Raw genomic sequence first — 18,131 nt, forward strand, 5'->3', positions numbered from 1 at the left:
TGTTAGAAGGTCAATGTTATGTACATTAACCCTGTCATCATTTCTTGATGGCTCATATTTTTTTCTTCCTTGATCATCTATGAACAATCTTGATTCATCACAAAGATCCCATGAAGCATTGTACTGAAATGTTAGAATAGAGCCCTTTTTGTGCAAACAAGAATCTACAGTACACTTTGTGTGCCTTTGGACCTGGTTTAACAATTCTTCGTAATAATTATGAGGATTAGAAGAGAAAACCTTACTAGTATTCAATAGGCAAGGGTCATCATTGAGGCTTTGTGGAACCATTATGTTGCGACGATGTATGTCACACGGATCCCATGCAGTTACATATTTGTCAAAGAATATCTTTGCAAGTTGTACATCAGAACTATTTGACCAACCAAGTATTTCCATGTCAGGAGCGGCTTCTAACCAGAGGAAACCATGGATATGTGTTGAACTTCTATGTTGCCACTCATATCTGAAAAAAATGAAGATATAGTTACTACAAACAATATAAATAGAATCATAATAAAAGTTGAAAAAGTATAGAAAAAAATTCAACAACACAAACATGTACTAGAATTCTTTAGCTTTAAGATATTTTTGGATAACTTCCTCTCGAAAAATATTGAATCTATGGTGCATAAAAGTCGCAGCAATATGAGGGTACTCGATAACATTCTCAATTTTCACACAATGCTCATTTAAAGAACAAGAATGTGAATGTATGGGCATGAGGTTATGCAACTCTTACCACTTTGTGTCAGCTACACTCAAAGTAAAAAATAAAGATGGACATCCTAACTAAGTAATCATGTCCGTCAATTCAGCTCGACACTTAGTCCAGTATGCCCTTGTACCTCTCAGAGAAGAACCAAAATGCATAAGATGCTCAGCCAACTTATTATCTGGTAAATCAGATAGTTGGTAACGCAACTCTTCAATTGTTGTAGGTGAGTTATCATGTAAATGTTTCTTTGCAAAAATTGCAACAGTTGTTTGGCTCCGATGCCGCATTATCATGTTCAATAAGTAATATCGAAAGCAAGGATGGCTTCCAAATCTTTGATCATAGTACCTAAGAAGATGCAATTCATACTCATGAAGTTCAACACTACAAATACGTGGTTGCAACCAATCAACATCACCAGTGGGGAACAATGTTGGGAATGCCATATCTAACAACCGCACTGTATTATATTCATTCACTGGAGAGGCTCCAATACTGAGCCATCCCATGTCTAGAACATGTGAAGAATCAACATTATCAAGAAATGCTCTAATTTCTTCCACTTCTCTTTGTTCTTTTGGTAGGAAAGCAATAAAGGAAGAAGGATGAGAGGGAAAATGCTCAGTAGGAAACCCTTCATTATTAGTTTCATTGATCTTAGATTCTTCAATATCACAATCAAAAAATTTAAGCCTAGAGGAGACATCTGTTGATCTTTCAGGCAGAGCATTCACTAAATCATAATCAATTACAACATCTTGATAATATTGATCATGTTGGATTTTGAAAAGCAATGCAACCATCACTCGAGATCTTTTGACATAACATTCATAATATTTAGACTAATCGGCATGTCTCCTCATAATTAGAAAGTTAATATCTTCAACATGTCGGGGAAGACGTTGTACAATTGTAGAAATATATTGAGGAAAGCTAATTGTATGACCACTATACTTATATTTCCCACCTCGAGCATGTGTCACTTGCAAAATAGTATTCACACGTGCTATTATCATTTCTTCAACTTGAGTAATAACTCTTAAAATATGAGGTTTCTCACCGGGATCCATGTTATTATATCGACAAAAACGATGGGCTCCTCTTTCACTCTTACATCCTTTGCAAACAGGTCCTTTAGAATGTCTCACAACATGGATTCCAGGATATGATTCTTGGAAAATGTGGCACATTTGGAAAACTAACAAGCTATCTATATTTGGTAGAAATCTTTTATGCACTGCAATGATGTTTTCATCAAAATGAATATGATCTCTATTGGGCGAACCATGTTGAAAACCATTTGGAAGAGTAAAATTTCTTCTAACATGTACTTCATCTTCAGGAACATGAGATTCCCTTCGCAAATTTGAAGCATGTGGAATGGATCTATGAGAATGTCTTTCCAAATTTATGGTATGCATTTCGTGAACCTGAGAGGATGTAAAGGTCTCTTTGTCATAAAAGACTTTAAAATTTAATTTCCAACTAATTATAAATGAAAAAAATGAAAAAGAATCAAATGCATTCAAAATTTACATTTGTGTCTTGATGTGGATGAGGGTTATGATATGGTTTCTCTTGGCTTCTAACATCAGTGGATGGAACATTTTGGGATGTAGTTTCTATGCCTCTATTCAAATGAGTTGTTTCCTGTTTCAAAAAAATAAAATACGTTATAAAACTAAATGTCCAACAAAGAAAGATTCAAAAATAGAAAAGAAATCAAATACACTGAACATCTACATTACTTTTACAATTTGATGTTTTGGATCCCAATTCTCCAACCTAATGAGATAAGATCATGGTTTCTCCATAAAAGGTTACAAAATACAATTTCCAGGCAACTGTAAATGAAAAAATGAGAAAAATATAAAATGCACTCAACATTTACATTTGTTTGGCGATGTGGATAAATGCTATGAGATGGTTCCTCTTCACTTCTAACATTAGTAGATGGAACATATACGAAGTTAATTTGTATGCCTCTGTTGAAATGACTTGTGTACTGTTCAAAGAAAATAAAATACGCCATAAAATTCAATGTCCAAGCAACTAGAAATTTTAAAAATGAAAAACAAATAAAAAACATTGAAAATTTACATTAGTCTGGGAATTTGATCATCGAGGAGAATGCACAGGAAGCATATGACATGCTTCATCTTCACTTCTCATATTAGTAGATGGAACACTTTGGGAATTAATTTCTAGACCAATATTAAAACAAGTTGTATCCTATTCCAAGAGAATAAAATAACATAGGTTTAGTAAACAAAACTTTGTAAATATAGGAAAGTAATAAAGCAACCACTACTGTACAAAAATCAAAATATCATTGTGTTACCTCCATTGTTCCATGCGAAATGCTATCAGGGATGAATGATTCTCTTGGTGGGACCACATTACTTTGAGAAGCAGGATTTGAAGATTTGATGTTTTGAGCAACTGGCTCCAAATTATCAAACAAATGGCCAAGTAAACTATCATCCAAATCATCACACAAAATGTCATCATTACCTCCACCATGGATGTTTTACAACCTTTAGCCATCAAAACATGCAATTTGACACACGGAAGGGTTAAGGTGGACATTTTCATCCACATTATCGATATGGCATTCTTCCCAATTGCAAGATGTTTCCCCAATGTTACAAAAATTTTCAGGAGAGCATCAAACAACAAGATTATATTGACGAGGAGCATATCCTGATAATGAACTATCAATAGGAAATGTTCTTTCCATTATATCATCCATAGTACGATACTTACGAGGAATTATAAAATCATTTTCAAGAATGGATTCACTTGTTTCTCTATTATATGTAGCTCTCTTATGCTCATTTATGGCATCCTTATTTTGTTGATACCGTAAATGACAACTTTCATTAGACCTCTCATGCGATTTTGGTGACAAATTTCATTTTCTTGTACACTTACTTGTGCGTTCAAATGACATGTCTATAATGAATAATAAAATATTCATTATGGAATCATAAACATGGAACATAACAAATATCTAATATAAACAAACAAAAAATAATGAAAAAGGCACAAGTTTTTTTTTTGGAAATCATAAAAAGTGTATATGTTATTTTTTTCCAACCATATAAACTTATCAAAATTTATAAGGCTTTTTCCAAATGGCTAAAAACAAAAACAAATTTTCAAAATGGCAAAAAACAGAAATGAATTCTTCCAAATGGCTTAAACAAAAAAGTATAAATTTCCATGTATCATATTAGAATCAAAACAAAACCCATACTATTGGGACACAATACTCTAAGAATTATATGAATTGGAAGTATATCTAAAAATTTGGAACTATATATTATCAAAATATAAATGCAAATATTAAAATGTACATAAACATATAACATTGTTTGAGAATCAATGACAAAAACCAATGCAAATAACATGTATAACACAACTCATAGAAATTATTATTTTACAAGAAAAAAATGCATAACATTGAGACGCATTTACATGTAAATAAGAAAACTTTAGCGGAAACAATATGAAATATTTTGCATCATAAAGATTGATACAAACATAATTTTGAAGTATTACCATAAAGACCCATAGTATGTATAGAGACAAAAATGGAAATATTTATAAGAACTCCTACGAATACTAATATACTAAGAATCCATATCCATATCCAATGGTGGAATCTCATCAACATAATCCATATGGGGAGCAATTGCAAAAACATTTCCATACTCAATCAAATCATTGCAAAAGGAACTTCACTGCATTTGCGCATAAGAACCAGACCATGGACTGTTTGAAATGGAAGATAACTAGGACATTTTCTATTTATATCTATAGAATTTCTTCCAACAACTTCGATTTGAAACCCCAATCATCTTCAAAGTAGTCAATTCTTCGTTCAAAATGCGGTTGAGCAAATTGGAAATGATCTAATTCTTCAATTGACCATACAGAAGTGCAGCCATCATTGGTAAGGCATATCAATTGATTCATGTATATTGTTAATGAAATACACGGTATGTCACTGATTGGAACAAATGAAAAACCCCATTCATTTTTTATTACATCAAACCAGTAGATTGTATACTCGTACCGAGGATAATTTTCATACTCCTTGTCCAGATACAACCAAAACAATTTACTTTTATAAAACACTACATTCTTAGGGGGTGAAGTGCCACCAAATGGAATAACAGCCCTTTTCCATACCCTATCAAGGCTACTGCAAACATAAAATTTGGACTGCATTATGTCATACATATGTTTTAGAACAACCCAGTCATATTTTCTGCTGCTTACATTTTCTAATAATGAAAAGAATCCCCAGTCTCCAATTCGTATTGGCTCTATGTTTCTAAATGCCTTTATAAATGGATTCGTTGCAAAATAGTTGTGTGTATGGGAGCATTTTTTTGTTAAGGATAAAAACACCATTGGTCCAACAATAGACTTTTCTCTGTATCTTGGATCTATGAATCGCAAATGAAACTGAGATATGTGCCCATTATGATTATGTAACAAAACAATTGTCTTTAAGTAGTCTCAATTGTGATTAGGTGTAATAACCACCTAAATAAGTAGTCTTTAAGGTGTAATAACCACCTAAATAATGTTTGGTTGGAATTTGACAAATTTTTGTTGACTCAATCATAATGAATCCAGACATATCAAATTAAAATTATATTACTAAATTTCTAAAACAACACATTCTTATATGTTGATTTTTTTTTCATATTTAGAATTAATCTAAAATCATTTTACTTATTTATTAATAAAACAACACATTTTTAATATCATAAGATAATCTTGTAATAGGCTCCATTAATATCACAATTTAATCATTCTAATGGACTACATTAATATCTAAATGATTATGATTATGTGGTATATGAAGGTTAAATTAATAGATATTAAGAAATTTAAATAATAATAAATGTAGTATGTTTTAAGTTTGTGAAATTTTTCGACATAATTTTATATATACATAACTATTTTTAATTATTTGAATTTCTTAATATTTATTAACATAGTATTTATTATTTAATAATGTAATTTTTAATCATAAATTAATCATAATAATTATAATTTAAATGTTCTTAACAATTAAGAAAGTGTGTTTCTAAAACAATTAATTCTATATGTCTCTATTGTTTTAAAAAAATAATGATATATAAGTTGATCTTAATTTTAAAATGCAATTATTATTTTTATTTTATGTATTTATAAATATTTTTAATGGGTTGTCTAAAACCTAGATGTTTAGAAACTTTTGGTTGGAATTTGACAATTTTTTGTTGACTTAATCTTAATTTTTATTGTTTACCCAAATTTAATTGTAATTCCAAACTCTTTGCCAAATTATAAACAATAGAAAATCTAACAACACATGAATTTAAGCATATATTAAGTAAGGTATTTAAAATTAAAAAAAAAAAAAATTGAAAATATTTTTTTATTTAATTAATCTATTCTTATACGTATTTTTATTATACAATGTTTTTTTTTTAAGTTATAATTTAGGAAACAATTAAAAAAAATGTTACACTAAGAGATTTAATATAACTTTTTATAATATAATTTTATAAAATCCATATCTTATTTTGCTAACATATTATAATATGTATGTAATAAATGAGAAGAGTTTTTTCATTATTATCTTATATCAATATGTAATTCTATTTCTTTAAAAAAGTTTAAAAAAATGTTTAAACAATTCTCAATAACATATTAAATACATTTAATTATTTAAATTAATACATTCTAGCTAAACACATATACATTATCCAAATTCCTATAATATTAATAACAACCAATTACATTTAAAACCCATATGTTAATGGTTGTGTAAGAGTGAAATTTTAACTAACAAAAAATAGTTGGAGAACAACTTGGTTTTTTTTCTAGATTCAAGATCACATGGCTACTTGTTTTGTATAGCAGTGAATTTATTTTAGTTATATGTTTTAATTATGTATGTAATGTAAATCATAGTTAACTATTGTCAATTGTGATTATGTGTAATAACCACTTAAATAATGTTTTGTTGGAATTTAACAAATTTTTGTTGACTCAATCATTATGAATCAAGAAATATCAAATTAAAATTATATTACTAAATTTCTAAAACAACACATCCTTATATATTAATTTTTTTCATATTTAAAACTAATCTAAAATCATTTTACTTATTTATTAATAAAACAATAGATTCTTAATATCATAAGATAATCCTTGTAATGGACTCCATTAATATCACAACTTAATCATTCTAATGGACTACATTAATATCTACATGATTATGATTATGTGGTATATGGAGGTTAAATTAATAAACATTGAGAAATTTAAATAATAAAAAGTGTAGTATGTTTTAAGTTTGTGAGATTTTTCAACATAATTTTATATATTTATAATTTTTTTTTAATTATTTGAATTTCTTAATATTTATTAAGATAGCATTTCTTATTTAATAATGTAATTTTTAATCCTAGAGTAATCATAATAATTATAATTTAAATGTTCTTAACCATTAAGAAAAATGTGTTTCTAAAACAATTAATTCTATATGTCTCAAAATAATGATATATTAGTTGATCTTAATCTTAAAACTGAATTATTATTTTTATTTTATGTATTTATAAATATTTTTAATGGGTTGTCTAAAACCTAGATGTTTAGGAATTTTTGGTTGGAATTTGACAATTTTTTGTTGACTCAATCTTAATTTTTATTGTTTACTCAAATTTACTTGTAATTCCAAACAATATTTGCCAAATTTACTTGTAATTCCAAACAATCTTTGCCAAATTATAAACAATAGAAAATCTAACAACACATGAATTTAAACATATATTAAGTAAGGTATTTAAAGTTTATTTAAAAAAAAAAATTGAAAATAATTTTTTTATTTAATTAATCTATTCTTATACATATTTTTATTATACAATGTTTTTTTTTAATTATAATTTAGGAAACAATTAAAAAAAAAGGGTTAAACTAAGAAATTTAATATAACTTTTTATAATATAATTTTATAAAATCCATATCCTATTTTGCTAACATATTATAATATGTATGTAATATAATGAGAAGAGTTTTTTCATTATTATCTTATATAATTATATAATTCTATTTCTTTGAAAAAAGTTAAAAAAAATGTTTAAACAATTCTCAATAACATATTAAATACATTTAATTATTTAAATTAATACATTCCAGCTAAACACATATACATTATCCAAATTCCTATAATATTAATAACAACCAATTACATTTAAACCCATATTTGTTTATTAGTGAATGAAATTTTTATTGAGCAATACACATCTAAATATTCATAATTATACAGCACACCCTTTTATTGAATCCAACAAAATTTCCTCACTCAAGCAACCACACACACATAAGATTTGACATTATCAATTAGCAAGAAACTTGGATTTAGTTATCCACGTGATTATGATTATGGGGTATATGGAGGTTAAATTAATAAATATTGGTAGATTTGAATAATAAAAATTGTAGTCTCTTTTAAATTTGTGAGATTTTTCGAACATAATTTTATATATTTATAAATTTTTTTAATTATTTGAATTTCTTAATACTTATTAAGATAGTGTTTCTTATTTAATAGTATATCTTTTAATCATACAGTAATCATAATAATTATAATTATAAATATATATTGGGAGTGTTTTAAGAGTGTATCTAATTATTGTTTATCTAAAGCTTTCTCGACTATTTGTATATAGTATAAAGCTATTATATTTATTGGAAAATAATATAAGAGAATATTTAATTAAATGGTGAATTTAGTAATAAGGTATTCTAGACTATTTGTATATAGTATAAAGTGATTATATTTATTGGAAAATAATATAATAGAATATTGGACTCTGCAAAAGATTTGAGGGTACTATATTAAATTTAAATAGAGGAGAATGATCTAACAATCACATGGGTATTAAATGAATTTTAGTTGGAGAGGTATTTAATGTCAATTCAGACCTAAGGTATCAAAGTTTTGTCATTGAATGTTTACAAGTAACATGAATTTATTAAAAGATTGTTGAGAAATTAGTTTGTCTTTTAATATCTCCCAACTCAAATGACCATTAGTGATAGTGTAGTGAAAGTGAGAAACATCTTCTCTAAAGCTTGTGCACTTTAACCTAATTATTCCAATTCACCCAATATTTTTTACCTCTTTCATTAAATTGTACCAATTAACCACTAAAAAGTTTCAATACATAAAAGTCATCCTCATTTTCTTCATATTTCAATATCCATATATAATTAACTCAACAAAATCTTGTTTTTAACACTAAACTCATAACCTTAATTTTTAAAATACCATTACCATCTACTTACACATACAAATAAACTTTTCATATATATTATTAATTATTCACATATCATTAAGTCCCCATGGGGTAGCTCAAGTGGCAATGGCCGTGGAAATGAAGTCTCACCGGAGATCTTGGGTTTGATTCTTGTGGTACACTCCCTGGAAATGGGGTGAATAATGGACATGTAAAAACTCGAAAATGAGAAGGTCCCACCTAAACTTACAAAAAAAAATTATTCACATATCATTAAAAAAAACATATAATCTGCTCTTTAAACATTATAACCATCCAAATAATTGAATATTCAGTTTATGAACCACAAAATATATTGTATTTTCCCACATCTCACAATTCAGAAAAAGAAATACAAAAAAGAGTATAAAGTAGAGGAACAAATGATACGTAGCCATCTTTGCGCTTGGGGCAATGACGCAGCTAGTGAGGTAAAACCGAGGAGCGTCAATTGCTGGTTTCACTAAAACCGAGGAGCGTCAATTGCTGGTTGAAAACTATTTCTAGCCCCCCTCGTTGGCTTGGGCTACGCCTTGGCCTTCGAGAATTTTTGGAGGGCTAGGCTTTGGCTCGGGCTCCAAATAATTCAAATTTCCAAACTGGTAGCAAACTATAAATACAGGAGACGAAATTTGCATGGGTGGGATTGCTGGTTAAGTTATAATATTGTCCTATATGGAATTTGTTGGCCTATGTTAAATTCGGGAAGATATTTCTTCGTGGATGTTCAAGGTTTATTCAGGACTGGGTGAAGAATATTTCTTATTTTGTCCTATATGGCATCTGTTGCGCTATGGTAAGTTCGGGAAGATATTTCTTAATGGATGTGGATGAATTATTCTTGTTACCAGAATACCAATACTACAAGAGAACTTGCATCGCTCGATTATTACCATTTGGTTGGTTTGCTTTCAAAGCCATTTAGTTTATAATTCTAGTATATGTTATCTATTCATTCTTTCTGCAGAAAACATTTTAATTGTGGTAAGGTATGCACGTCAATATCAACTCTATGTACAGATGCAGTGGCACTCCCCATGGGATTGGAATTCAAAAATTGTTTGATTTCAAGTAATTAATTTTTGTTTGATTTCAAGTAATTAATTTTTTTTATTTGAGGTTCAACCAGAAAAACAATTCTAAGTATTTGGGAATTTGTTATTTGAGGTTCAACCAGAAAAACAATTCTAAGTATTTGGGAATTTGAATATGATTATTCATTAGGGTTTGAGATTATTCATTAATTTTTTTCTCTACATGAAGATGTAACATGCAACAGGGGAAAGGCTCAACTGTACTGCCACTGGGTTATACCGAGTTTGAACCAGGATCCGTTTGGCCATCGAGCCACATTTAGAATGGAGGGGCTAGGGTATATGGAGGCAGTGGATAAAAAAACAGTGGCTTCATATTAGGTCAGCCATAAACTCAAAAAATAATTTAAAAAATTAAACGCTAAAACAAATAAGGTTACGCACGTTTTTTCCTATTTATTTTATTTATTTTTTCTAATTTGTATGAATAATAAATATGGGTTAACATGGACCAAATCTCTACTGCACAATCCCTGGAGTGAAATAGGAATATAAAAACCAATTCATGATTTACAAATCATGAAATGTTATATTCCTTTGTGCATCGTCGCATGGAGTCGGCAGCTCGTCGTCGTCAATGGAATTACAAGGTTGGAATCCTCCACTTCCAGTGTTCAGTGTGAGTTTCACTATGCATGAGAAGCTGAACGAATTTTTAAAGTGATATAGTATGCGTAGCTCTCTCCCTTTAATATTCATGGCAAGTCTAATTGCCGAATCTAGGGTTCCACCTAGGGCTTGGAACCGATCTTTGAACATGTTTCTCAATAAAATTACTCTAAAGGAAAACTAGGGTTCTTCCCCACATCCCCTATCACCATCTATTTGTACCATTTACTTATGCAGCTCATGATAAAGGAATTTTAATTCTTGCAGCTACTATTATTTTTTGTAATCAAAAGGGTTCCTTCAATGTATCTTGAAGGAAACCCTGAAAAAACAATAGGTAGAAGAAAGGAAGGCTATGAAAGATTTTGCACCTTTCTTAGCAAATAAAAGCAGAAGCCCAGAGAAAAGGAAGATTATGAAAGATTGTGCACCTTTGTTAGCATATAGAACCCGAGAGAAGCCCCTTCAAATCTTTCGAGTAATCTTTCTAGCAATAGTTCCAGTAATCTTTCAACAATTCCAACAACCCAAGCCATAAGAAAGAAATGCATGCATCCACGGAGCCTTTGATTATAATAAATGGAATGGTAATGAATAATAAGTACAATAACTATTTAACAAATTCTATTATTACTCAAAGTTACAGTCGGAAATGGAATGCTAGAGTTATTCTATTATTCCTCCACATTACAATGAGATGGAGTGGCGGAGTTATTATCAAGAGCATGAATGGTGACATTGATGGACACTTGTTTTTTGAAGTTATAAAGACACCTGTTTTTTGGGGTGAAATTGATGTACAATTTAATGAAAAGATCCTCAGTTGTTATTTCAAATTGGACAGGTCACCAATGGTTTGAAACGGATGGTCATCTTATTCCGAGATTATTAAATCCCAAAAAAACATATACTATACTTTCATATCTAAATTTTAAAATGGTAGAAAAAAATTTCATATCTAAATTTTAAAATGGTAGAAAAAAAATTCATCACCGCACTACCACTATCATTATCACTATCCCTCTTATCACTCAAAATTTTTAAATAATTAATAATATACACACTATCCCTCTTATCACTGAAATTTTTTAAATAATTAAAAATATACACACTATTAACTTTAACCTTTGTTTTCTTTTAATTTTACTCTAAATAAAAATCCCTTCTCATTATTTATTAATATATTAGTTCATCCATAAACTCAGAAATTAATTTAAAAAATTAATTTGTCTTTCCTTTAAATTAAATTTTTAACAAGTTAAAAACTTCATAATCATTAAATTATTATATATTGACATCTCATTATATATCAATATCTACATATACATATTCAACACATTTCTTCATTATTTTATTCCAATATCTACATATTCACAATATTTCATCATTAGTTTATCTCAATATCTAATTATATTTTATATTATATTTGAAGTAAATTTATAATTACATAATTTATATGCTTCAAATCTACATATTATTTTTACAAGATGGAAATTTAATTAAATGGTGAATTTAATAATTAGGGATAAGCTTTTCAAATTTCTTTAAATGTTAAATTTTTCCTTCTTAAACATTATATAAAGTAAATTATGGAAAAATATTGAAATTTACCTATGTGTAATATATGCAATTTTATGAAATCTTTTGATATGGATAAAGAAATAATGCTTTCCAGATAGGTACAAAAATATACAATAAGATAGCTTGTAATAATTGGTACAATGAAAAATATAAGTCAAAAAAAAAAAAATTATTAAATGTCAATTGAAATGAGGAGAGATTCATAAAATGACTGAACGCGAAAAAAACTTATGCATACTGGAAATAATCCTTCTTAGAAAAAATACAAATTAATTGGCATTGTAAATTTTCATCCTAAAACCCAGATGCGGGTGTCAACAATGGTATTTAAACCCACAAGAGGGACCGTCGGTGGGTTGGGTAGCGATTTGGCAAATTGCTTCATCCTGAGAGCCCACCGTAGATGGATTAATGGCACCTTGCAGGCAACATTTATTGACTCTGAAAGCTGTGACAAGCTCACCCCCTTCATCTCCATGGCCCCTACAATTCACTCTGTTAATCCTCCTCTTCTTAATGGCGTTTTTTCTCTGCAAGCGGCTAAACCAAGTATCAGAACTACAACAGGCAGTTGCTGCGTGATTCTCCTGTGTCATGATTTTGGTAATGGTTTCCATTTTACGCATTCCCGTCATTGTCTTCTTGCTCATGGCCCAACCTCCCTTGCTCACGCTCAACGTCGCCTTTCTTCCAACTGCTCCGCTGTCATTATAACTTACACCTATGCCATGACTCACCTCAGGCACCGCATGCGCAGTAGACGTGGAGTAATGCGTGGGGGTTCTATCTGCTCACATGTTTCGACTAGCTCTGCCTCTCACTCCCCGGACTCATCCTCTGATATGCTCAACATGCTCTCTAACTCCACTCATGGCTACCCGAATACCAGAAGTGGTAGAGGTAGAAGGGACAATGTTACCCTCACTGAGGATCTCCCACTTCCTCCTTCTCTTGCCCCTCACAACACTCAATTTTGCTTCAGAAGCTCCTTAAACAGACCCACAATCATTGCAACCATCACAATTTCCTTTGTGGAAGAGTCTGCGATGCAAGCTCCTCTGTCAAGTCGCGAGAACAAGCAGAGTAGGGATGTGCCTGGTAGTTTTGGGATCAACATCCCGGGTAACAATCAACAAGGTGACAACAAAAAGGTTCTGCATGGCAAGGCCAAAGCTGGTGACAGTTCTGGTGAGGAGGACAAGCGCAACGGCACGAAAGCTTCAGGCAGCAGGCAGAATGACACTGGTGAGTGATAGATGGATGCAACAGGCGCTGTGGAAGCTCCACCTGCTCAGGGGCATGGCACGTCTGATGAGGATGAAGATTGGTATCAATTTGCCTGCCGAATTAAGGAGGAGCCTGCTCCGGAGGATCCTCTAGCATAACACGTGGCCTCATGCAAGGTTGTCCGGCTACGAGGTGGATAAGACTCATTGTTTTGGTGGTTTCTTGGTCTCTTGCAATGGTGTTCGACTTCCAGGTGGTAATAGTTCACTGTTTTCATGGTTTTGTGGTTTGGACGTGCAATGTTTCTACGCCATGTGTCTTGGATCCTCTGGTTGAATCTCTGCCAGGTGGACATGTTACATTGCTTTATGGTTATGTTCCTGTCTTTGGTTCTAGAATTGCATTCTCCTTCTGTTTTTTTGGAAAACCAAGGTCTGCTTCGAATACAATTTTTATGGTTGAATCGTTGGTTTCCCCCACAACAGGGGCAATCTTTAAAACTTCTTGGACTGGTTTCCCCTCTGTTGGGACAGTGCAAAACAAACAGTTTCATTTTGTGATGATGACTGATGTTCAACATCTCTCAGTCTCTCTGTAATTTTTTGTATCATATCAATAGATCAATATTACTTAGGAAAAAAAAAATCATCCTAAAAGAATGTGAATATAGTTACATTCACAAATTTTATTGCTACGTAAAAAATTAAAAATTAAATGATAACATATGTTTTCTAGCGTAATAAGAAAGAGATTAAGGAAAATTTCTCCTTTCTAACTAAATGTATAATAGGTTATTTTACAAGGAAATTTAAAGAAGTGTTAAACATGTTGTTAAGAGAAAACACCCTTTATCTTCTTAAGTTAATTTTTAACTTACGGACACCTATTATTTAGAATTGGACACATGTTACCAATGGTTTGAAACGGACTACTATGCCAAGTGTATGTGTAAGGTGTGTGTTACATTTTGTAGTCTTCCCATTATGGTTAATCTTGATAGGTGTCAATTAACAAATGACATGGTAAATTTTTAATGGAGCTTTGTAAAAAGTTAATTTAAACAAAGTTTAGTCATGCGATTTAGATATGCAGGGAAGTTAGTGGTGTGAATTCAATCCACTGTGTATGTGTAAGGTGTGTGTTACATTTTGTATTCTTCCCATTATGGTTAATCTTGATAGGTGTCGATTAACAAATGACATGGTAAATTTTTAATGGAGCTTTGTAAGAAATTAATTTAAACAAGGTTTAATCATCCGATTTGTTAGTGGTGTAAATTCAATCCATTGATATTGTGGCAAGGAGGAGTATATACTGGCATCTTTAAATTCAAACTGTCTAATCATTTTTTATTTATTAATAAAATCATTAAAGTGCCCAACTCCAATAAGAAGGACGCCTGTAGACCTAACTAGCTTTCTATGACTTGTGAGTTTTGTGTGAGGTAGTAATTTGGGAATCCTCCACAGTAGTGGCTACTATTTCTAGAGTTTCGTGGGAGACATGTAGCAGTATATATCTGCGCTTTCTCGGACTTGTGAGTTTCGTGTGAGGTAGTAGTTTGAGAATCCTGTAAGATTTTAATTTCTGAGTTTTCCTAATTACTTTAAACTCTTAACCAAGATCTACTCCTTTGTAAGAAATTAAAAATAATGCACAGCGGAACTTACTTTCCATGTTCAAATGCTCCTGGTCTTTGCTTGAGTTGTTGGCTCTTGAATCCTTCCAAGAGCTTGCAATCCTTCCAGTCTTCAATGGAGCAGACAATCTTTATGAGTTGATTGCAAGCCTTGGAGACTCAGCCCTTTTATAGCACTGCAAAACCCCAATCCTAGGGCAGCCTAAAATTTAGCTGAAACAAGTCTGTCTGAAATTTCAGATTGATTGAAATCAATCAATCAATCAATCAGATTTTGATTTCCTTATTCAGCTCAAATTTAATATTGCTATTTATTTTAATCAACTATAATCGGTCCATTAACAATCATAATTGATTAACATTAATCTACATGTATTTGAATCCAAATCCTTATTTTTAAATACGTTTAATGCCATGACTTAATTAATCACATTATTTGGCATATGAATGTAATCTTATTGACAGTAATTGACATTATAATCATGATGCACTATATGTCCAACTTAATTATTGCAATTAGACGTCTCTAAATCCAACAATCTCCCACATGGACAAGTGCAACCTTTTTATTATATGTCCTTAACTTTATTGCATGCAACTTTTCTGTCTTTACTTATCGTATTTCTTAAACAATTCCGTCCATCAATTATGCTAACAAAGGACTTAAGCGGCATTTGTCACATTTATTCGCAACTAAACTGACATAAATCACGCTGCCAACATAACTGAATGACATGAATCTGATTTGGACATATAGTTTAGAAATTACACGCAAGTGTGATTAGACGTGCCTATTTCTAATTGAGTCACCTTTACTTTACTGTATGAGGCCAAAAACTTAAACTTTAAAGAAAGAAATAATGAAACTGAAACTGAATGCAACTTGTATATATCATCAAAATTGTTTACAATTGCATTACATAGAACATAAAAAAAACAGAACTTAAAACATATTCAGACTCCCACATTTTTCTAATTATCCTAAACAGATATTACACCCATACAAGCAACATGTTGGTGAAACTTCTTGGGTGGTAATCCTTTAGTAAGAGGATCTGCAATCATGGAGTCTGTACCTATGTGTTTTATACATAATTCATTATTCTGCACTCTCTCTTTTACAACCAAAAACTTAATGTCAATGTACTTCGACTTTGACGAACTTCGGTTGTTGGATGCGTATAACACTGCTGAATTGTTGTCACATAATAATTTGAGTGGTTTCTGAATAGAATCCACAATTTTCAGACTTGTGACGAAGTTCTTCAGCCATACGCCATGATTAGATGCTTCAAAACATGCAACAAATTCAGCTGCCATAGTGGAGGAGGCTACCAATGACTGTTTAGCGCTCTTCCATGACACAGCACCACCTGCCATCATGAAGATGTATCCTGATGTTGATTTCATGCTGTCGACACATCCTCCAAAATCAGAATCGGTGTATCCAATGACCTCGAGTTGTTCCGATCTCCGATACGTGAGCATATAGTCCCTTGTTCTCTTTAGGTATCTCAACACTCGCTTGGCTGCCTTCCAGTGTTCCATACCTGGGTTACTCAAATATCTCCCTAGCATTCCGGTAATGAACGCAATATCCGGACGCGTGCATACTTGTGCATACATGATGCTACCCACGGCTGAGGCATAGGGAATATCTTTCATGAGGTTTTTATCTAAGTCAGTTTGGGGACATTGTTTCAGACTAAACTTATCTCCTTTTGATATAGGGGTATCTCCTGGTTTGCTGTTTTGCATGCCAAATCTTGTTAGAATCTTATCGATATAGTTCCTCTGGGATAACCTCAGAATACCTTGAGATCTATCTTTAAGTATTTCAATCCCTAGAACAAATGATGCATCACCAAGATCTTTCATTTCAAAGTTCTTAAATAAAAAATTCTTAGTTTGATGCAACATGTCTTTATCGTTACTGGCAAGCAATATGTCATCTACATATAAAACCAAGAAAATAAATTTACTCCCACAGAACTTAAGGTATATACATTCATCTACTATGTTAGACTCAAAACCAAATGAGCTAATAACTTGGTGAAATTTATAATACCATTGTCGAGATGCTTGTTTTAGCCCATAGATAGATTTCTTAAGTCTGCAAACCATAGACCCTGCATCACCTGATACAAAGTTTTCTGGCTGCTTCATATAGATCGTTTCATCAATGTCACCATTGAGAAACGCCGTCTTTACATCCATCTGATGAAGTTCTAAATCATAATGTGCTACAAGCGCCAATATAATCCTTAAAGAGTCTTTCGATGAAACTGGAGAGAAAGTCTCTTTATAATCAATGCCTTCTTTCTGTGTGAAACCTTTCGCAACAAGACGTGCCTTGTATTTTTCAACATTGCCTTTAGAATCCCGCTTAGTCTTAAATATCCATTTGCAACCAACGGGTTTCTTGTCTTTAGGCAACGGAACGATATCCCAAACGTCATTGTCATACATAGATTTCATCTCTTCATTCATGGCATTAATCCACATTTGAGAGTTAGAGCTTTCCACAGCTTGTTTGATATTAACAGGATCATTTTCAAACATGCCAATGTCAAACTCATGTTCTTGAAGATATGCATAATCCTTTGATTGTGTAGATCTTTTCTCTCTAGTAGATCTCCTAATTGGCACAGGCTCTAGATTTTCTTGAGGTTCATTTACAACTTGATCTTCAACAGGAGGAAGAACATCATTACCAACTTCTGACTCTCCCACAGGCCCTAGGCCATCAACATTTGTCATGTCAATGTGCGGGTTTGGGTTGGGTTCAGGTCCATTTGTGTTCTCTATTCCATGTTGAGTTTCTAACTGAGTTGTTTGGGATGATGAAGATTGCACATTGTCAAAAGATGTATTTCTAAACACAATCGGAATTTGAACAAAACTAGGACTTTGGT

General features: G+C 31.4%; 1 pseudogene; it reads left to right on the forward strand.

Annotated features, from left to right (window-relative positions):
- The first annotated feature begins 9,462 nt into the window (after window positions 1-9,462).
- On the forward strand, window positions 9,463-9,636 carry LOC149190045 (U4 spliceosomal RNA; annotated as a pseudogene).
- The last annotated feature ends 8,495 nt before the right edge of the window (window positions 9,637-18,131 follow it).

The sequence above is a fragment of the Pinus tabuliformis genome, chromosome 3_1, assembly GCF_031772625.1.
Source record: "Pinus tabuliformis cultivar Carrire ecotype Pingquan chromosome 3_1, CPIR1, whole genome shotgun sequence".
Lineage (NCBI taxonomy): Eukaryota > Viridiplantae > Streptophyta > Pinopsida > Pinales > Pinaceae > Pinus > Pinus tabuliformis.